Source organism: Neopelma chrysocephalum, unplaced genomic scaffold (genome assembly GCF_003984885.1).
Source record: "Neopelma chrysocephalum unplaced genomic scaffold, ASM398488v2 Primary Assembly neopelma1_44, whole genome shotgun sequence".
In the NCBI taxonomy this organism is placed as follows: Eukaryota; Metazoa; Chordata; class Aves; order Passeriformes; family Pipridae; genus Neopelma; species Neopelma chrysocephalum.
In genome coordinates, this window is record NW_020897703.1 from 26093876 (window position 1) to 26120428 (window position 26553).

Here is a 26553-nt window from a genome sequence, read left to right on the forward strand (position 1 = left end):
GGGATGAAGTCACAGCTGACTGTTTTTCTGGATCATGCTTGGCCCCAAGTCTGAGATAAAGAAAGAGCCAATATATATTTTCCTGTGGAGTAGCTAATTAGAACAATTAATATGAGAAGCAGGACAAGCTGTGAGACCATGAGCTGATTCAGGCATGCCCTCTACTAACTTAAATTTTGATCAATGTTTAAAACACCATGGGAAGGACTGGAGTGATGAGGCCCAGTGGCTGAGATTCAGGTTCACTGTCTGCGCCCCTGTTGCTGTGACATGCGGTCAGACCTCGGGCAACGCGTTTTCCTCTTGTCTCTGAAACAGGCCAGTGATATGCACTGCCTTGTTGAGCTTTGTGGTTACAAGCAGCATGTTGTGAATGAAATGTTAAGTACATCTCAAAGCCAGCCAAGACAAGAATTGCATTTTTCTTCCTAATATCTATTAGCTCAGAGCAACAGAAGAACCCCACTTGCTACCAGCTCACTCTTCTTGTTTGGAGTTGTGGAGCTAGCCTGATCATATCCATCAGATATTTGCTTTCAGGGTCACATGAAAGTAGAGCAAAAGAAAGATCTTTTGTGGGGATGACATGCTTGGAAATATACTTGTCCAAAACAAACAGTGCTTGTTCTTTCTTCAGCTAATTCACTGAAAAGATATTATTTTAGTCAAGAAAACGGTATCAATTCTCTTCCTTTTAGGCAGGATGGTGGCAGGTTTCCCATGTAGATTTGTTGAAGGTATAATTTTGACAGGAGCATCTGGCTCCTTTGTGAGCTTCACAAGCAATTGTGTGGCAGTAGCTTTGGGTCGGCCTCTGGTTGAGCCATGTGGGCAGCCCTTTGACATGTCTGTGCTGCTTTTCCTGTTCCACTCGGTTTTGTTTTGACTCTCTTTTGAGCTTCCTAAATATGCAGCCTTGCTCTGCAGATTCCCTGGGACAGTTTCATTCAAGGTCCCTGACAAGGACTGTGGTTTTGCCAGGACTCATGGATCCATTCTCACACTGATGCTGTGTGTTACATTAGCCGACAGCTGCTTTTGGCAAGGTCTTTTTTTTTTTTAGAAATCCTCTTAGAGGAGGGAAAAGAGTGATCTCTGGATAGCAGAGCTTTCAATTCTCAAAATAAACCATGCCAGGTTGTTTAAGAATTTAAAAGGACTTGTGAGCCTCCCTGGTACAGTAATGTGTAGTGTGGTCCTTTTGCCCTCTTCAAATATATGATGCTTGGCTTTTATTTTCTAGGTATATTTACAGTAAAAAAAAAAGGCCTGAATTTCTTTTCTTACTTCCCTGTGTACAGAGTGACGTGAAAATATCCTTTTAGCCTGATTTACATGAATGCAACCACAGCACCCAGATTGTGCCAGCTTGCTGCATTTGGCAAGCACTACAAAGGTTCAGGACACCTTAACTTCTGCTTCCCAGATCCTCTGAGCAGTTTGGGCACCATGCTCCAGACATATACTGTTGTGCCTACCACTGTGAGTGACTGGGAAGTGACCACCAGCTGTGCTGCTGCTGGGTTTGTCCAGCCACGAGTGGTGTGAGCGAGGAGATGGGCAGGTAGGAAAGATGCAGCTGGGAAGGCACGGACTCCCAACCTCGGTTCTCTCTTAGCCCATCCTTAGGCTGCTTGAAGAAGCTCACCTATGCTGCACACATTGATGATGTGGCAAAGAGAGTCCCTGTCTCCTCCCGGTGAACCATCCCTTGGGGCCAGCAGTGAGGATGCCTGTGTAGCTCCATCACTTACCACACAAGGCCAGCTGGGGCATGAGCCCAGGGGATGGCTGTGCTGTGAGCAGTTCATCATAGTGATGTGTGCTGTGCCATACAGACTGAAATCACCAAAAGATTGTTCAGGAGAGATCTCTGGCTAAAAGAGTATATTGTGAGCAGGGAGGATGGAATAATTTGTAACCGGTTGTTTGGACAAATTTGATGTCACTGAGAACAGTTCACAAATCAGGAAGCTGTTTCAGAACTAAGTAGTTCATGTTTATTAAAATTAGGAAAGATCTTGGCTAAAATCAGTGTTTAAAGAGGAGCACATGACTGAAGCATATTTAAAGAGACTGTCTCAACTCCATGGCATTACTGCATGGACTGGCTTTCTTTGGCATGAAAAGACATAGAGACACAATAGAAATACAGAAAGAGAGGGTGTGCACATGATAAAATGGAGGGAGAAACCTGTGTATCTAGCAAAATTACAGCAGTATCAGAAACATCAAAAAGCATTATAGTACTATTGAGAAATCCAAAATAATGCACCAGGGATGGTGACAGCCCAAGTACAGTATATCAGATTTTGCAATGCCAGTGAAAAGGAAGAACAAAGCAACTGGTTCATTTGCAGCTAACAAGTTGAAGGAAGAGCTTTTACTGGAGTCTTTCCATGGGATGATAGATTCCCCAAAGTGCTTTATCAATTAGGCATCTCTAAAGTCATCACAGCTGTTTCTTTACAGAGTGGAGCCACTGCTGGTGCATGATACGTGCAGCAGAGTGTGTCAGCATGCCCAGCAATGGAAATGTTATCAGGTAAATAGAGATGATCCCCCATTCCTTGCTTCCCTCCCACCAGCACAGAGTTTGGTTTCACATTGCTTTTGCTTTCTAAATTGATCTAACTAATGTAATCAGACAGAAACACCCTGTTCCAATGTCACTAATGCCTTCCAAACTAGAAGGCCTAATTAAGGTCACTAATTTCATTGACTAAGACAATTTCTTGGGAGAAATCTAAGGGGATACTAGAATAGGTCATAACATTACATAAAACAATTAGCAGAGAAAGTGAAAGAAAATAGCCGGGTCAACTGGAAAAAAAGACTTTGGGACTTCAAAATTTGCAGACACCAAAAACATAATCATAAATGCTGAAGAGTGAAGTGAAAACAGAGAAGGCCTATTCCCAGGACTGAAACTTTTGCCAGACTCAGAACCTGTAGACAAATCAAAGGTTTCCCCAAAGACAACGCTTCATGGCAAAATGAATAAATGTGGCGTTGCTCATTTTTTTGCTGTTTTGGAGCCTACATCTGGTTGCTGTAAGACAAAGGAGATCAAAGAAGAAATAGTCCTGATCTGTATTAATGGGCCACAATGGAGGAGGTGCACAGTCAGTCCCTAAGCCTTTTCACTTGCCTCAAGATGTGGCTTGCAAAAGGAAGGAGATGAAACCTAGGGTGGGATCTCTGGGGTTGCTGTTAAACCACCATAAAGCTCTATGTCCAGAGGCAAAGTAAAAGTCAGATGAATGCTTCATATCTGCTGTTGAATTATTTTGGTTAGAGTCAGCTGGGAATATCATCTTCACCTTTGCAAAAACAGCAGCTTTCTTAAACACAAAGCTACCAAGAAGTCATGCTGGGATAAAAAAGATTCAAAATAAGCAGAAGTTTCAACAGTAGAAAGAGCTCTTCTTAAGAATACCTCAGGCACATTAATCTCAATAGAGAGGTAGTGACTGAAGTGGCTGTGCTGTAGTTAGGGTTATTTGAGTAACATTAGGTTATTTGAGGGCTGCTTCTTGGGCTGCTGCTGTGTGTGGTTTATGTCTGGTAGTTCATGGCAATGCAGCAGAATCAGCTGAAGCATGAACTCCCTTAAGCACGTCCAGTCTGCCTTGGCCCCTGGCAGAGGTGGGAGATGTGGGTGCAGGAGATCTCCAGGAACGTTTGCTGACCTGGGAGGAACAAATGTGCCAGCCCTAAGAAGGTCCAATGGGAGTCCATCTGATACTGACTGCCTAATTTGGAGAGGCAAAAGATGTGTGAGACTTGAGTCCCACTAGCTGAAAACCTTCACTGGGACACATGGAAATAAAGACAAGCACAGGGCAAGATACGCAAGAGGACATCAGGTACATCAAAGAATTTCTGTAATGTATACATCTCTCACAGTATCACGTCTGAGAAATACTAAGGGTGTAATGCATCTTTATTGTCTACTGTTTAGCAGCAGCATGTATATTGATAAGAAAAATGCATACTAGGGTTTGAACAACATCAGTTTAAGATAAAGAGACTGAAAGAAATGCAAAAACCAGACCATTTCACAGACACAGCTTCATCTTTGCCCCACATATGAGACCAGGTATTGAACAACAAACTAACACTAACATTCACCATCATGGTGAAATTTATGGATGCAAATAAACTGAAGAACAGGTAGTAAAATGCCTGCTAGTGAGTGTGGAGGTGACCCAAACCACAGATGACTTTTGGCCACCAGGGATTTCATAGCATGATTGACCACACTTGGAGTTTGCTTCCAGGCAGTTTATAGCCACCAAAGTACATTATATTTCAATCCCCTAATTTGCCCAAGTTAGTCAGGTTGCAAAACCATAAATTGAATCTCTGGACATTTGCAATGAAATCTGTCCTCTCTCTGAACTCAAAAAGCAAATCTCTGACATATCATATTACAGCCAGCTTTGAGATACATATCTGCTTAGTATAGAATACTGAATAGCCAGGACATCCTGAAGTTATGTTAGTGGTAAATTGGATAATTTAATTTTCTTCTTTTGGTGTGTAACTTTGGCCATTTCACAAGGTTTTCACACTAGTGCTGAAGTTAGAAACCCAGTACAGACAACAATGTCCAGGTCAGTATCAGTTAGATTTTCTCAAAATACACCTACTTAGCAGTGGTAGGAACAGTTTCCAGGGATAATGAGCAATGCATTCCATGGCCCTAATTTTATGAAGAAAGTTAATGCCAGAGCTGTGTTGATATTGAGGAGTTTTTGCAAGAACGGGGTATTGTAAATAACTCCATGACTTACATTTTAACTCAATGTATAGACAGCTTGGTCTTGGAAGAAATGCTTGTGAATTAGACTTTGAGCAGTTATTTTATGAAATTTTGTATTCTTTGCATAAAGATCACTAATTCATGATCTTTTGCTCTAATAACGTCATGTCACCTAAACCAATGAAAGCATTACCAGAAACACCACTTCCATCTATACAACACAGGACAAGAGTTCTCTCTTAATTGCCAAAAGGATATTCAAAGGGATATACCCACATGTCTCAGATCTTGTGACTATCTGGACTTTATATATTTTGATATAACTTTTTAAAAACCTCCTGCAATCTTTACATTTCTTTAGCTTTCACTAAACTCTAGCATACCCCAAATAACACAGCACTCTATTTTCACCATAAAGCACCCTAAAATATGAGCTTATTTTTATCTTCAAAGCATCTTCAAAGATGTTTTGAAGCATTCATCTTGTAACCATGACTGACCCTTTTTTCAATTATGTTACAAGAAAAACTTCTGAGAGCACTTAAAAGTATCTTCAGATTTTTTAGATGCTCTTTGTACCCACAAGACCTAGCTAAGAACCATCTCAGAATCTCAATGTGTATCAGTAGCTTTATTTTGCATTACGATTTTTCACCAGTCAATCAGTCAGTCTGGTAAGTGAAAATGTGCTGCTTTGCATGCGTGAACATAGACATGATTTTTAGCAAATCTGAGATCACTCTTGCCAATAGCCCCGTTAAATTGTTTTTATCAGTCTGGTTGACTGGAATGTTCGAGTATTTACAATAGACTCAAGAGTATTAGGCTGAAAGTCTGTCTAATGTACTACCAAATTAGACATGGCTAAACAGTTGTGCAATAATTTTCAGCTGCTTACTCCAAAATAAAAAAATTAAAGTGTGATGAAAAAACTCTTAAAAAACATATTTTAATTCAGAATCTAGCATTTCCTCCTACCTTTTTCTTCCTGACAGTGTTCTGATAAAACAGAGAACCAATTTGTAAGCCCTGTGATCATCCTAAATCTTCCCTTTCTCTGGAGGCTGAGCTGCTTTCAGTAACCTAGTACTTACTGAGGAATAAAAGCATGTAGCTGGGGTATTCCTGTGGCTTGCTGCTGTGCTGCAGTGGTGGCTTGTTCATGGCTCATCCATCCCGTTGGTGTTGAAGGCACACATCTGGTCCTGCACACTGTGTTTGTCATTTATCCTCCTGTAACAGGATGTTTCCCAGAAGCAACAGAGGAAAAAGTTAAGCTGGAATGGGGAAAACAATTAAACACATGATTTAATTTGTTAGGAAAAAAACCCTTAACAGCATTTAAACAGGAAAAGATAAAGGATGGTTAAGTAGCACATTGCAAGCGATTGAAACTGGAGGAATGAAGGAGTAACCAGGTGTACTTTTGGTCAAATGATTCAAGAAAAGACTGAGTCAGGAATGGGGTTTGACCTCTGGAATTTGTTGGGTCTACCATTAGGGCTTGTCTACACAAGACAGCTGGAAATTAAGAAAAGGTCTAACCAAAAAGATGAAAAGTTATTTGGGATTCACTCTGTATATATATCTATATTTTTATATATGTGTGTGTGTATATACACATACACACACACATATATTTATGATCCCTTCTGGAATAAGTAATCTCTTTTTCCTTCAATCTAGGGTAAAATATGAGGAAAAGCCCTCTTATTTCAGCCCAGGACATATAGTATGCTATTGTCCCAAAACATCCTCATTTGCACCCTCAGGTGCACAGAGGTAAATCTGTTCTGCAGCTGGTCACACTGTAGGTGTCACAGCTACATGTGGTTTCCATTAGCTTATCTAAGATACTGCTGCAATTAGTAGTGTAAGTTAGAGTGGCTTTTAATCTCCTCCTCTGCCTTTATTTTGAGCTACATTCCCTTTTGCTTCCACCTAAGTTTCATCTTTGAGCCCTGATTTGCACTCATATAGGAAATGTCAGCTGTTGTCTCGTAAGCTTGGTTTGCAGACTGGGATAAGGGTTTGGAAGAAGGGGACTTCCCAGAAGACTGCAACACCTTGCTGCAACAGTATTAAACCACTTTGTCAGGTGAGTACACTGGACACTTTGTTGGTGTTTAAGGGGAAAGGAGGAAGGATAGTGTCTACTTTTGAGTATGACCTGGCCATGGGCCAGTTTCCCAGAACTCAGCGGGAGGAGCCCAGCTTCTGATCAGTTTGACTCTTGCAGCCATTTCTCACAGTGATTACATGTTGAGCCCAGACTGGAAAGGAAACAGCTTTTAGGAGGGGCTGCACTTGCTCAGCGAGCAGTGGCTGTGCAGGAGCTGGGTGTGAGCACCTCGGGCAGCTCTTCGTGCAGAGCAGCATCGCACCACTCAGTTGCATCTTGCATCAGTTTGCAATTAGCTTGCATCATTTCACTCATCAATATTGCTTAGCTTGAGATCCGGCGTGGCAGGACACTGTTCCTTTTCTTAGTTCTCCCTGCAGCAACTGCTCGGGAAGCGCTTGAGCTGGAGCTCCCGCAGTGCAAGGATGGGAGATTTTCCCTGTTTTCTATGGAGTCAGGACTTTTCTCTGCCTGATGCCTGGGTGTTGGGGCTTGCTAGCAGACAGAGCACTGTGATCTGCCACGGAGCCTCCCCATTGATGTGGTGGGTGGGGGAAGAGGTGTGTGGGAGTTGCCTGGTATTTTTGTGCTGCAGGTGGTGCTTTAGTTTGGGTGGCATTTGCTGTCTGTTTGTTTTCAGGCTTGTTCTTTTGTGTACATCAGATCTTCATGAAAGGGTGCAGTGCTCTCAAGTGGAGCAAGCAAAAGAAACATAAACATGGACATACAAGTAGAAAGAAATACGGGCAGGTGCTGAGGCCTGAAGCCATCAGTGTTGTGCTCCGCTGGTTTGCTCTGCTGGGGAAACAGGCATCTCCTGAGAGAGAAGACCTCACCAGTCCCATTGCAGTTCTCAGCCCTGTGGCTTCCTCTCCTTCTGCACTCTCCAGCAGTCAGCTGCTGGAGCACACACCAGGCTTCCCCAATCCGTTTTGATGCTGACCATGGAGTGCGAATCCTACAGACCTCATTTGAATCCAGCACTGCAGCTTTTTCCATTGGTTTTGCCATCATCTTAGCAAGAGATAAAGCTGAATAATCCCCTAGGTGACATCACCCCACATATGAGGAGCACCCCAACTACTTGTTGAGATGGGTGCTAGCCAGAATATGATATAGATTGATTTAGGTATGCTTTGTGTAAATACAAGTCATTAGGCTCAATATGGGATGAAATTTTATGGCCTGACTCATGTTGGAGGTTGGGACCACATGATTTAATGGTTCCTTCTGGCTTTAAAATCCACGTGCAGCAAAAAATGCTTACACTAATCTTAGCAATGTTACGTTTTTCTTTCTATTGTGCTGGTATTGTAGGTGTTTGTGTTAAAGACATATTGGAAGACTCTGCCATGAAGGACATGTGCATCTGTAGAAGCTGAACTTTGGACTCTGCTGGCTTTAGTAGAGTCTTTAAATGGCTTTAGCAGTTTACAGAATTCAAGTTTTCTCTCTGCTTATTGATGCAAATATCTGAAACGGCCATGCTGGGGCTAGGAACAGCCTCATGGAACTCATCTGTCCAATCATAACCAAGCTAATAGACTTTTGCTAATTTGTAGGAGTTAAAAATGTAGAGGAAAAAGAAAACAACACCCCCAAATTGCAAGATATATAAAACTAATTAATAACTTTAGGGAAATGGTGATCTGTTCATGGAAGAGCCACAAGAAGAAAAACAAGCTAAATTAGTCATATGATTTATTTGTTGTGAATGATTCACTCCATTACTGGCTGCTTCCTCCACAGGCCATAGAGGCTAATATATAAACTGATAGAGGAAAGGTGAGATCAATAGAGAGCAACCTCTCCCTCCTCTCCAGGGAAAATAGGTCACCTGTCCCTGCTACACTGCTTTCTGGGCACAGAACACATCTCAATAGACTGAGCATTCATTTACAGCTAATGAAGTTTGTGTTTTTCAGGGCAAAATTTTCCTGAGGAGTGTTTCCCTTTTTTTCCATCAGCTCTGGAGCCTGTGCTCACAGTTTGGCTGGCTCCCTTCCCCCGTCCTGACAGCTCTCATTGTTCGCAGATGATGGCTGTTTGCTGGCCTCTGCAAAAAAAAAGAGATTTTTTGATCTAAATGCAGTGTCTTTTAAACTGTTGGTGCTGGGGAGGAAAGACTCTCAGGATTTGCTCAGCATGGGACTGGCTGCTTGCTCTTCAGGTGAACCAGGATGGAGCGAACCTCCGGGTCCAGGGTGTGACTGAGTGGCAGGGGTGCAGGGTGCTTGGTAGGTGCACTGGGGCTCCTCATGTTGCCATAGTTACTTATGCCCCATAGCCATGAGATGTGGGTTTTTCTCCTTTCTCCACATCCCATGCCAGCCCTGGTGCCACCCCAGGCACTGGGAAGCCCAGCTGTGGCCCTGCCTGCACAGGAGGGTACTGGTCTGCAGAAAGTTGCAACTCTGGGAAACATTTCTGAGGCCCCTTTTAGCTTCTAATAAGCAATAATATTATCTGTGGGGATGTCTCTGCTGAGTTTTCTTGTACCCAGCACAACCCACTGTTTATCATGTGACTATTTATAAACTGCTGCTGAAGCTTCATAAATGGTTTTTGCTCATTGCACAAATTGGAGCTGAACAGCTGGAAACTGTATTGCAAGCACAGCCCGAGCTGAGCCTACACAGAAATTACACACAAAACTTCTATGGATGGTATTTATTAGAGAGCTGGTGGAGAGGAGTTGCCAGCTCTGGATGCTGAATGCATTCAAAACTTGGGAGTGTGGGGTTTACTTGCCAGTTCATCTTTAATTAATTACAGAGGACAAACAATTAGGGGAAGAGGCTGCTGCTGGACTACCTGACTCATAGAGCAGTTAATGTGCTATTGGAGATGTTTGCTTCCGTGCTGATGGGCCGAGCTGTTCTCTGCCATGACTCTTCCATGGCCCATGTGAGGTCAGGTCCCTGTGTCCAGCTTTTAGCACACAAGACAAAATTTCCCAACAAAACCCCACAAATGGGCACATCAGCCAGCAGCCATTTCAAGTAGGGAGCTGAGGAATGGATGGGGCTGGGGATGGCATGCTCCTGGCAGTGCTTCCTCTCTGCACCCCAAAAGGAGTTTTGCAATGTTGTGTACTCCTGGTATATTTGGTTGTAGGTAAATGTCAGCCTTTATGCTTCTGCTCACTTGATGGTTTCTGAGTAATATACATAAAAATAAATAAAATAAAAGAGTGCAAAACAGTTTAGTGTATAATTATATTAGGTGGTTGGGAATAAAGAGCTCTGGTTTTGTAGATTTAAGAGGTTTTACAGTTTGAAAAAAAGAATTTCAAAGTTCCTGTTTTAAAAAAGAAGAAGGAAAGAATAAAAGGAAGGAAACATTACAATAATTTTTTAGATTACCAAGGCTTTCCAGGCAGCTCTGGTGTATATATACAACACAGAGTCTCACAGTTTCTGGAGAAACCGAAGACCTCACTCAACATGAAGTCAGAAGAGAGTGTGTTGTGTGAAAACATTGGTCATGAGGTCAGATCTTCAGTGCCAATGTTGTGCAAATACAACTGCATTTGATGGCCACACCTCAGCTACTAGAGGACATTCGTCACCCTTAAGCCACGTTTCATGTTGAGTTTGGTTCAGGACAGATGTTCTAAAGCCTGCTGTTGAAATTCAGGAGACAGGAGTCATCTGTTAAAAGGAGCTTGAATCATGCTCAACTTGAATGAGATCCAGACCAAAACTAACAACCTAACTACCATCTTTTGTGAAAATTTAAAATCAGAGCCATGCCTGAATTTTGTGGACAACATTACATTCACACTTAAAAGATTTCTGCAAATCTCCCAAAATGTACTTCAGAAATCCGTCTGTTTAAACATAATCGCTTCATTCAACTTTGCTTCTAACTGCAAAGAAATAAGCAAACCAAAGGCAGAACCCATAATGCACATTAGGATTTGCTTTGCTTCAGTTTAACCCAATTCTTACTATGTAGTTAAATAAAACAGATGGCAGCCACCAGGTGCACTGAGCCCAAATACACCACGTGAGTGGATCAGCACAGCTCATAGCCAGCTCTTGAAGTCCCCAAGCCCCTACTTGCTACCACACAGTGACCTAGTCCAAGTGTGTACCATAGTATTGAGCCTCCTCAGGCTTGAGGGGGAAGAGGGAAAAGCAGAAAAATAGTTAACGTATATGGTTTTTTCCTCTCATTTTTTTCTATGCTTTCTTTAAACCTTGATGTAGAATAAGTTACCTGGACAGAATACAAATATACAGTTATAATACATGACAATGCAGCAAAATCCTGGACTCTGTCAATTACTGTGGTACTGTCTATTTTTATTTTATTCCTTTGGGGAAATATATCATTCAAGTAAAAAATCATTTGGACAATGCAACTACACGAAGAATATCCAGTGCATGAAGACACCTTTGCAGTGAACTTCGCACACAGAGTGATATGGAAAATGGTATGAAACTGTGGAAAAACTTCCCAGTCTAATTGGTGACACAGTGCTGCCAAATGAGTGTCTCTCTAGAACATACTTGTTGGTGTAAGTCACCTTCAGAGATCCCTGCTGATACTTGAAGTCACAAGGGACACAGTTGACTTTTTTTGTAGTAGAAGTGCTCCAAAGCAGTGGAAAAAATCCATCACAGCAACCAAATTGAGTTGGGCAGCAGAAAGCTTAGCACCTGGGAGGTGGAGCTGCTTGGGAATGTATGGGGCAGGGCTGAAAACCACCTCCAAATTATTTTGTTCAAGACTAGAAAACCTGCCCAGTAACATGTGCGAGACAGACTTAGATAGATCAGAGCGAACTGTTTTTGAAAGGAGGACATGAGCCAAAAAAATGTATTTTGGTTACCTGGCACTGACTTCAAAATTAAGATTGAATAATTTTGAATTGTGTGGCTGGAGATTTTTGAGTGAGTTGGCAGAGAAAGAAGAAGCAGCAAATAATCAGGGGGTGGTTTGTCAGGTTGGGTTTTTATACTCATTACCCAAATGCAGAGTCAGGGAAGGGAGACCTCAATTCCCTCCTCTCCCTGGGGGAACGTGGACCTCTGGGCTTTGCTCCTGGTGGACATTCTGAGCCCAAAGGCTGCGACAGGGCTGCTCTCATGGACCACTTCCCATATGGGTCTGCTTTGCATAAGTAATGAAACATCTCTGGATGCAGGGAGCTGCATGGAGGCCTTATGCAGCCTCTTCACTCTGAACAGGTCAATCTACAAGATGGGGCTTTCATCTTATGGACGAGACTTGTTTTGAATGGAATGCTGAGCCAGTGTTACTCAATAGGGGAAAATTCCCAAGTAGTGGGATATTAGGCTTGAGGTTTTCAGTTGGGGTGGATGACACTTTTCTTCTTGAGCTGATACTGCCAAGAAAGGATCAGTCAATTTCCATAACTCCTTTAACAATTTTGCCCTTCCATCTCCATTTACCTTCATATCTTTTTAATAAAAAATAGGGACTGTAATAACTTTTGCATCAAGAGATATGCATGAATTGTGAATTACTGACTTTAATATAGCACAATCGTCTGAGTCTGTCCAAGCTTTTAGAACTTGGTACACAGGTCTGTATACAATATGTCAGTTATTTTGCCCTTTCAGTATCTACTTTTTTTTTTTTGGCTTGTACAATATATTATTAAAAAATTTAAATGAAATTAATCTTTTTCAGGCAGTAAATGCAATAAAGATCACTCTGGAGAAAACGTTGTGCTTTATTTTAACTACAAAGTAAATCATAATGAAGATGACACGTTTTCAGGCATGTAGACCAGTTAGTGTATATAAAAATGTACTCAGTCTTTTAGTTGTATCTAGGCTTTGAGTAGTGGTTTCTCTAATAGCAATCAAAATGTTTCCACACTCAGAAAAGCTTTCACCTTTTAAAAAATATTTTTCTTCGAAAATCTAGGTGACCAGCTAAGCTGCATCCTCGGATAACTGAAGGAAAATGAGCGGCAGTGGCAGGGTCTGCCTGCGGGAGAAACGGGCTGTGGGTGAGGGTCGGGGCTGGGCAGCTCTTTGCAGAGAGAGGACTCGGAAGTAAAGTTTCCCTTGTCTCCTTTGCATATTCATGTGGTGGACCTGGCTGTTAAATCAGAGTTTTGCTTTGCTTTCTTAACAGATTCCACTGGGTTAATTATGTGGAAAAATTGATAACAGCATATATAGCATATATCCAACTCTTCTCTTGTAATAAATTAAAAATTCCTTTAAAATTCCCATTATTTCATCATTTTCAAAAAAATACTCAAAGGTAAATGTTGATTTTAATATGGCTGTAGTGATTGTCCCAAAAGTTTAGTGGATAGAATACCAACAAATCTTTCAATGAATACTTATGAGCTATTGATTAAAAAAAGTAGTTGCAGAGCTTGTGGTGCAAGATATGCCTTGTATTTGGGAAGCTGTATAGACATCTTTATATTAAATGTATTCACAGCACCTCAAAAGATCATGCTGGAACTGTAAATTGTAGCCCTCTAGCAAAAGTTTAATGTTTATTTAAAGGGGGCAGCTTTCTATTACATTGTTTGAACAGATCTCCTCAGACAATGATCATAACCTTGTTCCCTTCTCCTTCACACTCAGGTTATGATATCTATACTCTTCTTATCGCATATGACTTCACTTTTATGAGCTGTCTCTGGCTCTCACCTGATTTTATGCTTGAAGTCAAGAGGGATAACGTGAAGCCCTGAACAAAATGACAGCCTCAGATTTTTGAGAACTACTTGCAATGGTCAGATGTTTGAGCTCGGGCAGGGAGATGGGATTTTTATTTGATGCCGCCCGGGCGGGTGGAGGAGGGAGTTGGGAGGTCCCCGCTCAGTGTCAGCACTGCCCCGTGTTGTGCCCTGGAACTCGTGCGGGGGGACAGGGCTTACGGGGCTCCTGTGACCCTTTTTCTGGGGATGGGATGGCCCTGCACTGTGCACAGGCTGGTGCTGTGTCGCTGCTAGGCTGGGTCTGACTCCCGATCGAGCGAACAGTCCCATCTCAAGCTCGTCTCGCTGCAGCTCAGGCAGCCCCACGTGCTGCCGAAGAGAATTGCGCTCGGTACAATGCTGCCTATATACATAAAGAGGCATATTTTTTGCGGGCAGACATATCAGTCCATGCTGATTTTCCATGCACAGTTTAGAATCTTTGCTTTTGAGAATGAGACTTGTGGCTCCCTAATGTAAACATACAGAGTTTTTCATTCTAGATCTAAAAGCAGACATTTTTCAAAATATCATTAGGCAGAAAAACTTCATTCCAGATTTACATGTCAGGGGTTTATTTTGTTTTTAATTGTTGTTGACTATGTCATTCAGATCTGTTATTGCCTATAACTTCAGCATTTTGTGGAAAGGAGTCTGAAGTCTGCATCCAACCTGTATATATTATCAAAGACAAGCCCACCAAAATAATTCAGCAAAAAGTTCAGATATTAAGTTGGTCTGAATAGCTGCTCCAGCCTGTGTAAAACAGCTGCTATCCACTATATGACTAAGAACAAAAAAGTGTCTTCACCATCCTGATAAGCAAATTTTAATACCCAAGCTACTAAAAATCAATAATGCTACCCTTGAAAAATGTTTAGAAATATATAAGCAGGTTTTTATAGAATGTGTATTTGGACAAGAAGAAATGCCTCAGCAAGGAGGTAAAAAAGATCTCAGTCTGTACATCTTTGTGTGTATGGGAAAGGCACGTAGGATCTGGTTCCCAAGCCCAGCAATTCCCTCTCACTCGCTGCATTTGGTGAACCTGCAAGGGCAGCAATAACAATCCTGTACTACAGAGACTTCAAATCCTCTTCTATCTAGGTTCTCGTGCTGTGCTCTCATCACTGGGGTTTTGCACCTAGGAAGGGCTAATAGGTACTAATTATGATTATAGCAGCAGCTATTTTTGCTATACTTAGTGTGGTCCCATATGCTTAGGATTCTAGAAGACAAAGGGGACAAATTGAATGATTTTGGATGTGAAATTCATTTGCAGTGCTTTAATTCCTTAATCTAAGACTAAAGAGTGCATTGGATATGCTGGCCTAAGAGTGAATATGCGCTGAGCCTCCTGGGGATTTTGTCTAATGTGAACTAGTCCCAAAACCTCACAAAATAGTAGAAATAAGATTTTTATTTTCTCCCCCCTCCCCCCTTTTTTTTTCCCACAACAGAATAAAATATAATTTTGCTATGTTTGTAAATCCATTCTCTAAATGTAAGGAACTGAAGTGCATGTGTAATGTTATTGCAGATTTGAAAAATGCACAGAGTAATGAGAAATGAAATTCTCCTCTGAAATGACTCCACTGATTTCAGTGGATTTAGGCCAGGGGGGAATTTGATCCCTTACAAACTTGTTCAAATTGTACAGAAGTTTCATGCTGGAACATATTCATGAACATCTAGAATGCTTTACAAATGAAAAATTTATTAATTTGATTAAAATGCTTATATACTGTGCTTTCACTATATATTTTTTCAAATGTTCTATAAAGAATTTAGTATAAATTCCTGAAAATTCTTTGGCAATTGTCTAAAGATATACAAATAAAGTAATACTGCTGGAAGTATAAAAAGACATTAATTGAAAGTCTAGAATTAATGTGACTAATTCCAAATTAAGGCATACTTTTAAAAATATTTTGCCAGGAAAAAAATAAGCTAAGGTTCCATACTTGTGCACAGTTTCAATTTTTTCCTACCTCTCTCTTTTTTTTTCTTTTGCTGCAGGCTCAAGCATAATCTTATAATACCAATAAATGAAAAATATGCGTTGAGGGAATCAATATACTGATTGTATGATTTTTTTTTAAACAAGGTTCATTTTGTGATGGCAGATTAATTTGTGTTTTATTTAACCTAAAATTGTCTTTAGCCTTAATTCAAAAGTAAATTGCTCCTCTAAGACTTTTGATTTTGTTTTTAAATAATTAACATAGAAAAAAGAGATTCAAAACAGTTAAATTAATTTAACAACAATAGCCTTCTGAGGTATAAATACAACCGTTTGCTCAATTCAAGCAATAAAATTAACAATAAGCGCACAATGTGAAATAGATTTTAGTATATATCTCAACCGAGGGACACACCATTCTCACTGCAGCAGGAAAGCGCTTCCACTTTCAAAGACTAACTAAATCCCAGGAATATTCAGGTTTCCTCAAAAGCCTATATTACTGAATAATAATTTAAATTACAAGTAGCTATTAAAAAATAGAAAATTCAATGTGGGAAATCCTCCACTTAGGCAGGAGGGGAAGAGATTTTTAAAGTTTCCTTTCCTAAAACAGGTTTTGTTATTTATCTACCTTCTCCTTGTCCCCCACATAGTGTTCCTACGGAATATATGCATCACGGCTACTTAAAAGTTCGACAGTAAGAGCACAAATGTCAACTAAAGGACATTATTCAGCACAAAACATCTGCACCAAGATGTGAAATCATGGTAATACTATAAGGAATAAGCTGAGCAAAAAGTCCTGTGTCTAATATTGTTACACAATTTTATATGATAAATAGCCAGAACAAATGCTCGTCAGAATTATGTTTTTGTTCTATCTTATTCTGCAAAACTAACTTGTGAATGACCCCAAAGATAGATGATTTGTTAATTTGCAGATGTCTCTCCACTTTCTTCCCTGTCTCTGGCTGTTTCAGGAGATTACGCATTTACTGACTGTATGTGCATGTATAAAATATCTCTCTCTTAGGCATTTCTCAATCACTCATCGTACCATGTTTAAGTGCTAAATATATGTATTAGGCACACACATACCCACCCACAAATGTGAGATACATATACATATCTGCTAGCTAGACATTCAATTAAATATGTATTGTAAAAGGCATAAGTGATTTCAAAGATTTGAAGACAACCGTGATGACAGTATATATTACTGTTAAATTCACCAAGGCACATCTGCAAAACAGACTAGGGACTTATCTGTAAATCTTTTCTAGGAAGCTAAAGGTAAATATTATTTGTTTGCCAGAACAGTGTGGAAAAATATTTATGATTTCAAGAAACAGTTAGTGAAACATTTGCTAAGGGAGTAGCAGTACATTTGCTTTTTAAATGAATTCATCTCAAGTAATCAGGACTTAGTTAAATGGACTAATGCCACTGAACATTTCAGTCTGTCATTTGGGGTGTGAACACTGGCACTCAGAGGATACCTTTTAAGCACAATACATTTATGAACTCATTTCTTTTTCCCTGAGGATTAAAAAAATAATTTTTATGCACAGTATCAGTGGCCTTCTTTAATAATTTCCTCACTGCCACAGCTTACCTTTAGAAAAGATGGAGAGTTTAGCCTCATATGGTAAAAGTTTTAGCCCTGGGGGGTTTGTTATAGCAATATTCCTTTTCAATGCACTGTCCACCATAACGAGTCTTAACATCTCCTCATCACGCAGAGAAACAGAGAAGCACAAAAATGAAACAAGCTATGTTTAGCAGAATTTTTACATACCATAACTTCTTTACCATGGTCAGGGAAGGCTGGAATTTTCAAGATGATCTCTTATGGCACAAATCCATTGCAGGACAGAGCTGATTTACAGCTTAGCACCATTCTCCACTCTTCACTGAGAGTAAGTTAAATGACCCAAGAATAACATTAATATGTACTGTAACTAGATAGAATGGTGGTCTAAAGGGTGGTCTAAGGCATTAGCTTTCACCCAAGGAAACTCAAGCTCATATATTGCCCAGAAATACTAATAAGGGTCAAGTATCATTACTATTTTAAGAGGTTGACAATGCAGTGAGTTATGGGGTATGATAGCAAAGCAGGGCTCTACTCCTGCCTTCTATCAGCCCTCTTGTCTCCCCACTGCAATGTTTTGAACAAATCTTGGTTAAATTCAGACTCAATATTTTGCACGATCTTTTGTGGCCAACCTGGCTTAAAAATACCTACTGAACAATTTTTTTTGGCTTGGTTGGGACAATCTGTTTAACCTCAACTTAGTCCTCAAAACAAACTTTTTTTTCCTTTTCTCCCTTTGATTGGGAAAGTAATTAAGAATTAAAAAAACCCCCCACAAAACCAACTTGGAAGGAGCTGAAGCCGTAATTTTAAAATCAAGTTAGAAGGGGCACTAAAATATTTCCCCAGTAACAAGAAAGATCTGACAAAACAATAAATAGAAAAGTAAGATGTTGAAATTATTTTAAGACAGATGCCTTTTTAAACTGCATTAAGAACACCTATCACGGAGCCTGATTCCAGCAGTTCCTCACACAGGAGGTATTTTATCTTCACAACATCTGGCACTGTCAAGGAGGTACAGTTGTAGACCTTACCAGATGCAGACACTCCATACATAAAAGTACACTAACAAATCATACCATTAATAGCAGCACAACACAAGTGTTTCTTATACATCCATGAAGAGAGCTATTCCATGGTTATGGGAAAGCTTAAAGAAAAAAAGCCACAAAAAACCCCCAACAACCCCAAACAGAAATTTCTTGCAATTCCTAAAATGTAAAAATAACTCCAAGAGCTTTATTTTCAGCTTTTTTATAGATGACTGACAAGAAGGCTTTTTTCTTCAGGGTGAAAAACTCCTTGTCCCATAAATCTGTGTGGTTGACATATCTAGGTAAATTTGTATCCTTGCTCAAAGGGATCACTGGTTTTATTCTCTATGGATTTTTCACTCACTCTGTTGTGGAAAGTGAGTTGAGGCAGAGATAAAAATTGCTTGATATTTGAAGGAAGGTTTATATTATTTTATATCATCCACACTGTTCTGTTGTCACTTGGTTTCTTTTATGAACTGTTTAAAACATAATACTATATTACATAAACCTTGCCCATTTTAAAATATGTAGTTTATTTGATACCCTGAAGGTCTTGAGCTCGATATTCCTCTCACATCCTTGTCTGTTAGTTGGACATAACTATACCAATCCCAAAATAAAGCATGAAGGTATTTGGAAGTTATATTTATAAAAAATACATGTTATGTTTCCTACCTTAATATTTTATGTATGTATGTATGTATGTATGCATGTATTTATTTATTTATTTATTTTAATCAAGGTGTCTCTGATAGTCTCTCTAATATAAATAAACAGTACTCTGTGTTTCAAGTAAGCCTCCTTTGAAGGTAAATCTGAACATCAGTGGCACTAGCATAATTCCCAAAACCCAAGGATTTAGTTTGCATATGTGTCACTAGATCCTTCCCCTTTATATCACGCCAGCAATAATCAATAACCCATAGGACTCATCAGTACAATGCACAGGACTTACAGGAGAGGTAGAATTTCTATTTTTGATCTGTTTCTCCTCTCCTTTTATTAAATGATTAAATAAAATAAATGGATCTCAGCAAAATACTATTTTTAAGATCAAAGCACTGCTCAGTGTTTTGTAAGATATTATCATAACAAAATGCACAGAACAGCAGCCAGCCGCAGTCCCCAGGAATTATTTTAGTGTATATAATACTGTTCCTCTCGAGGCTGGAGCCATAACATGTTGTCAGGACTGTTTTTTTCTATCTCTGCAACATGCTTTAAAATTTAATTTTCTCCAAAATGTGTGCTGCTTCTTGGAACTGAAGCGATTTTAAGTGCCTGTGCTGTGTTATGACAGCAGTGATGGTGGTGGTGCACGCTTGGCAGAGGGATTAGATATGGGTCAAATGCTTAACCATCTGGATTTACCATGAGTTAAACCTTATTTTTGATACCTATGTTTAGACTAACTGGAAAGCGATTTCTCCTTCGTCCTTTCCAAACTTTTCCCTCTCCTCTCCAGGCTGGTGTGGCTGTGGAGCCGCACTACTCCTACCACCCTGTGGCAATCGCATGCCATGACACACGTCAGCTCAGCCTGGGCTTCTGGCAGCGAGCTGCAGCCATCTATAGAGTTGTTCGTCTTCTGGTGATTAATTCTAGGAACAATTAACGTTTTTTCTTCAATGAAAATAATACACATGTAGGTGTGGAGTGTGTATCTTATTAAGATAAGAAAAAAACCCTCTGTAAAAGAGATTACTACTGCTAAACTCTTTTTGGATGTGTGACTCAAACTGTATTAAAATAACTCTTAAATGCTGGAAGCAATAGACTCTGGTTTTGTACCCGAGCTATTCGTATATTATAGAGATAGAAGATCTTAATGAAAATATCTAGGCAGTACTTTAGACATGTCTATTTGCTTACTTAACGTATCAGGAGATGATGAATACAAGAAGTTATCCTGATAAAAAAACCCAAAGGTTAAAACAATTAAAATTTTCTCACTGCATGCACATTTCACAAATTCTCTGCATTTTATATGTAGCAGATGGTGTTCAAACAAATCAAAAAGCTGAAGCTAAAAAAACCACCCTGATGGAGAAACTCATATATTTCTTCAAACGATAAGATGAACTGCAGATGTTTGTTGAAGAGTACTGCTGACGCAGGCGACCTAAGAAGCAAAGGCTTGAAAAGAAGAGTCCAGTTGTGTTTAGCACTGGCCAACCACACTAGCTGTCACTGCATGATTTATGAAGGTTGCTTGCTAGATTTTATGTCGACAGAGAAATTGTGATTAAAAAAAGCCTGACCAGTTGCCTATGTTAACAGGGAACACGGCAAAACACTAGCTTGCAGCATACCTTGCACCCCACTTGCAAGTTTAGCTTTACTGGGCAGACAAAGATATTTAAACAGCATAACTCACTTCCATCAATCTTTCAAAGTTTTGACCAACGTGCCTTCATGCTTCTGCATTTTGTCCACATGGTTCTTGGTAGTGCTGCTAAAATACTGTGCTTATCTGACACCTGCAGTCAAATTAATCCCAAGTTAAGCCTGACAAAGTCACTAAACGGAAAACAGTTGTCTGTTTAAGAACTTGGGAATCAGACACAAAACCAGCTGCTTGATACATAGTTAAAAATCATTAGCAAACACTTAAAAATTAATTTCAAGATTATGCTTGACAATGTTTGCAAAACCTACAATTAAGTCAGTGTTTTGCTGGGGGAAAGTCGCACCCTTATGTGTCAGTGTTTCCACATAGAAAATCACATATTCTTACAACTTGTTGTAACTTGGCTGTAAATATTTACTCTAGACAGCAGTTTAGTATACAATGTTACAACCCAAAAGCAAATATTTCACACCAAGTTTCAAATATATGGATTTTCTGATTTGTAAATGATTCAGGCAGCCTTTCCCCTCCCTTAGAACTGCTAACTCAATCTATAAACATAAATATACCATTTCAGAGGAGAAAGGATGCAAATTACACATCAGCACAGTAGTCCTCAGGGAGTTTATTATGGGGTAATTGAATCAAACAAGGGCCAACTTCTGGCCTGATTTACAGTCTCAACAAATCTATTGACATCAGCAGAGGTCTAAGGCAAGGAAGACTTTGGCTTTGAGGGGTTGAAAAGTTTTAAATTATTCCAGCTTAGTCTCCCTGTGCTGACTTCTGCTCTGAAGGGACACCATTATAAATGTAATTTGCAAGCAACTTAACTACACTGGCTAAGGATGGGTGTAACCCAGAGCAAGGCTTTGCCTCCTAAACAGTGCTTACTCATCAGTTCTGAATTTGGCTCCTCTAAACAATTATAACCCTCTACAGATACTGAGTAACATCACCAAACGTGCGGTTTGCTTATGTAATTCCTTAGGCCGGTTGCAAAGCAGAGCTCCAGGCTAGAGGCCAAGTCACACAGAGCATGAGCAGCTTCAGAAATAACCACCATTCAGGTTTGTTTACTGCAAATGGGACAGAAACCACTAAATTAAGAAAAATGAAATAAGTTACCACTTGTGTGTTAGTGCAGATTTTCTATACCCTTCCTAAGATTGCTCAAATTTATGTGGGGTTAGGAAGAGGATGCGGTGGCAGGTTAATGTGGCTACTGAATCCTGCGTTGCATTGGGGTCCTACACTGTGTTTCTGTGTTGCCATCAGATTGGTCTGCCCATCTCAGAGTGCTTTGGAGGTGTTATAAAACGCACTGAGAAATGGGAGGCCAAGACTGCAGGTGTCACGAGGTGACAGCTCTGTACGGCTGTGGCTGATGCTGGGGATGGTCCCATGCAGCAGTGATGAAGGGTATCACCATGCTCGTGTAGCAGTCATTGCAAAACCATTTTGTAAGTTTGCATGGGAATTTTGCACTGTCAGTGAACATTCACTCAACTACAGCTCAGACTGGAAGTGACCCACAGTATATGTTTCATAGGTCATGGCAAATTGCTTGGAGATTTCAATGCATGTGACCATATCATTATATCACAGATATAGCTCAAATCACTGGTTTTCTGGTCCCACAATGGTTAACAGAGACTAAAGGGCAGCAGTCTTCATCTCAGTGTTGATATGAAGTAACAAGGGACATGAGGTCTCTCTTTATTTCAAATTAATGTGTAGCTCAATGTCTTTAAACTTGCAGCAAGTATTTTTCTCATTTGTTTTGTGCCTTAATTGGCCATGGGGTTTCTCCAGATTTCTTCCAGTAGCTGCTCTGGTTCTGTGATCTTCACTGAATTTACCGTGGAAACAAACAGTGACAGTTGAGTCTGAGTCAGATTGCAGTTCTGCCAGCCATGGAGTTTATACCTAATGACTCAGTTTTCTGCAGTTCGTGAGCCATGGGCAATCAGAAATAAGAGAGATGTTTACAGTGTAGTTATGGTTATTGTTAAACACTGGAAATATTTGCAAACATATCTTACAAGGTCAAGGAGGGTGCCTGGATCTACCCTATACATGGGCTGTTTCTGTCCATCCATAACAACTATGCAAGAGGGCAGCTCTGTACTTGCCTTCTTTAGATGCTGTGGAAATGATTAGGTGCTAGACTGACTGGAGAGAATTAAATCTGGTGTGCAGTGGGACTACCCTACAGGATTTTGATAAATTTGATATCCAGTTATAAGCTCAAATTCATTCAAAAAAATGCTGCATATGACAAGACTGAAATCTCTGCTGTGTGTACTTATGCTGTTGCCTGTCTGGAGATTTTCCTTTGCTTTAGTGCACCTACCTGTGAGGAGTATCTCGTGTCTCATCCTCTGCCTCTTCAGGGCAAAAGATTTCTTTTAGCCTTCTGTTTTCATAGGACTTCAGAAAATGGGATACCTGTCCAGTTAGAATAAGAGCCCTCAGGTTTCCCAATGGTATGGGTGATGTTATCACTAGGGGATACAGTAATACCAGATAGGCATTAAACCTCACCTTCAGGGAATGCAGAATATGCAAAAGTGACTTAGAAACAGCTACAGCTTTGAGTACATTTTCCCTTCTCTTGCTTTCTTTGCTGGAGAATGTGATGCCAAGTTGCTTTTCTGCCTGAGACAGTGTGAAACTTGTCTTCCACCTACTTCTATGAGACCTGCACGTGGAAGAGTCTGACTTTACAAACTCCTTCATAACCCTTTACAAACTGCTTTACATCCTTTGTAATGTCATTCCTTTGATAAAGCACCGTATTAGACACCTTATTGCATTTCATATGTCATTAGAACATTGATTAAGAAATGTCATACATATAAATAAAGTATTATATTATCCCAGCAAGCTGCAATGGCATCTGTTTAGTCCCTGAAAGTGCTCACATAACAAACAGTGCTGTGAAACCATTATTTGTAATGCCTGTGTTATTCTTGCTCCTGATAAATGCACTATTGAAATAAACCAGCTCCTCCAGCATTAATGATCATTTGATTAAAGAAAACTTTCTAGTTAACATTTTGTAACAATGTAATAAGTAACTTTCAATTAAATTTTTCTATATGTGGAGAAAATGTGTAATGAATAAATCAGTAAAGACTACATAATGGAAGCCTATTAGCAGGGTGAATATATTCTTGTAACTCAAATTTCTATACCACTTTAGTATTATCTTCTATCAGAAGAGAAGGTACAATTACCAATTTTATCTTATCTTAGACTTATTATTAAAGAGTAGTAAAGGAAACTTCATTCCAGAAGCTGTAATGTGATTTTTGATTAATGGTGGGATTTTTATGTGACAAGAATATTTCTCCTAGGCGAAGTACGCACATGTATCTTTGCCTGAACTGACTTGTTTCTGGCAGGCTTTTCACTGACAGCAAGTTTTGCTTCTCTATAGACATATGTATTTTTTTGAATGTAGAGCAGATTTAAGTGTGCAGGATCTAAAACAGTCTGAACTGAATCTATGCTACATGAAAGGACTTGAGCTTTTACTTCACATTTTAATCCATTTAACAAGACTCACTAAGCAATAAACACCTTCCACTTTATCTTCTGAAATGTCAAAGTTGCAAAGTGAAGTGTTACAAATATGAGCAAAATTAATCATCACTTGAAGTGTTGCAAGTAGGTCTCACACTTGCAGGTAGGTGCAATAGTCATTGTTCTGAAAGCTATGTGCATATAATGATGGCCGATGGGATGTGCAAGAGGTTATTTAAAATACATGGAAAAGGATATCCATTCAAGATTTGCTGTTCTCAAACTGATTTGCATGACATTTTTAAAATGGCAAGGTTGGACTGTGTTAAATGAGAGTTAAGTCAAGCTCTCACTAACATCAGATGAAAGAGCCTGCTCAGATTTTCAGGTTGCCGACAGTAAGACTTGCTTGCCAAGGCACAGTTGATATTCACCTGTGTGCAAGGGACAGCAAATAGTCCCAGCCTACACAGTAAGTGTTAGATGTGGGAGGGCATATGATTAACACAGTGTCTGCTAGAACTCTTTAGTCTGTATGAATGCTTTAAGAAGCACAAGAAGTCAGGCCAGCAGAACTTTATGGCAAGACCTGATCATCTGCCAGTGCTGCGCGCAGCCAAGTCAGGGGAGGACCTTTGCTCAGAAAAGGACAAGCTGCAAGTCAGCAAGTCAACTCTGCCTCTTTGGTTTTCAGGGCTAATGAGAACAAATATATATATATATTTTTTTTTTCTTTAGAGAGATTATTTACATTCTTGGCTTGAAATGATATTAAAGCACACAATTTTATTCTTAGCCAAACTTAAGGGAGTTACTCTGGATTTCAATAAAAGAAAGAAATTAATTGAATTTGGCCTGGCTTCCCCTTCTAACCTTCTATCTTCTTTTTTTAAAATCAGTTTATGCAATTTTTTTTCTATAGAGGTACATGCAAATCCATTTCTTTTGTGCTTTTTACTTCTTTCAACCAGATTTGTTTTTCCTAGATTCTCCTTAATTCCAAATAGCATAAAGATTACTTTGATTTCCCTTTCAATATATTTTTTCCCACACATGCATCTCCTTTCATATAAATACATGTAAATGAATTTATACACATGCATAGATATATATGCTTGTGCAGTCAATTGTCCTGGTTTTGACTGAGATAAAGTTAATTTTCTTCCTAGTAGCTGGTACAGAGCTGTGTTTTGGATTTCCTATCAGAATAATGCTGATAACACACTGATATTTTAGTTGTTGCTGAGTAGTATTTATACTAAGTCAAGGACTTTTCAGTGAGCAGGATGAAGGGGCAAAAGGAGTTGGGAGGGGACATAGCTGGGACAGCTAACTCAAACTGGCCAAAGACATATTCCATACCATATGGCATCATGCTCAGCATGTGAACTAGGGGGAAAGCTGGCCAGGGATCACTGCTCAGGACTGACTGGACATTGATTAGTGAGTGGTGAGCAATTGCATTGTACCTCCCTTGCTTTGTACTTTTTAATTCTATTATTATTTTTTAAAAATTAATTTCTGCCCCATTAAACTGTCTTTGTCTCAACCCCTGAGTCTTCTCCCTTTTACTCTTCAGATTCTCTCTCCTATCCTGCTGTGGAGGAGTGAGTGAGCAAGTAGCTATGTTGTGGTTAGTTGCTGTCTGGGGTTAAACCCCAACATGAATATATAAATATACATTCATATATATATATTTAGTACATATGTACAGATATTTAGATGATTGCTCCAGGCTGGCTCATTTCTAATGAGTAGTCTAATAAACTGGCACTGACTGGCATATTCTTCTCTGCTATACACTTTTTTAGTCTCTACTGCCAACATGCATTTCATAGGTCACTGAAAATGCATGGTGTCCTGATGCACGGTGCTGCTGTATTGAATACAAGGTTTGCTTCAAACTCTGCAAAAGTCAGTGGGTACTATTCCATGGAAAGCAAGTGTTTGTGTCAGATATAGCACATATGTAAGTCATGGAATTCTTTAAATTGTTCAAAATGAGTGTTTTTAGTGATCCCTTCAAATACCAATGGGTTTGCTTTGGAGTGGGACTTCTACACAGTTTCAATAACCTGCTTTTTTTTTCCTTCCATGAAAATAAAGAAGGAATCAGAGTCGTGTTCATACTCTTCATTCAATAAAACCCTGGAAGAGTCAAATTAATTATGTCTGTGCAACCAAATGGCTATTTCTGTAAACTGTATGGAAGCAATATCTTTTCAGGTTGTAACCAAATTGGCAAAATGAACATGGCAGTTTTTGAGCATCTGTGTTACTGCATATAAACATGATGGTGATTCACTGGCTGCTCCTGCTGCATTCTCCAGAGTATCTGTAAATACACACAACATATGAAACACCTTTGTAAAGATTCTTCCAGCTTGAAGACCTTCTTCTGCCACAAAAAAATCCTGCTGTTGATTCAGACACACCATGGGCCACCAGCATATTTTCCAGGGCAATCACAGGACTTATA

At 39.7% G+C, this 26553-nt stretch overlaps 1 long non-coding RNA gene across 1 annotated transcript in view; it reads right to left on the reverse strand.

Annotated features, from left to right (window-relative positions):
- The window catches only part of LOC113965071, a 28810-nt gene extending 11384 nt beyond the window's left edge, over nucleotides 1-17426 (reverse strand). The window contains exons 1-2 of the long non-coding RNA XR_003533424.1: nucleotides 17355-17426; nucleotides 5863-6045 (exon numbers count right to left, since the gene is read on the reverse strand). This is a non-coding gene — a long non-coding RNA (uncharacterized LOC113965071). The remainder of the gene's footprint in view (nucleotides 1-5862; nucleotides 6046-17354) is intronic.
- Nucleotides 17427-26553: the final 9127 nt, after the last annotated feature.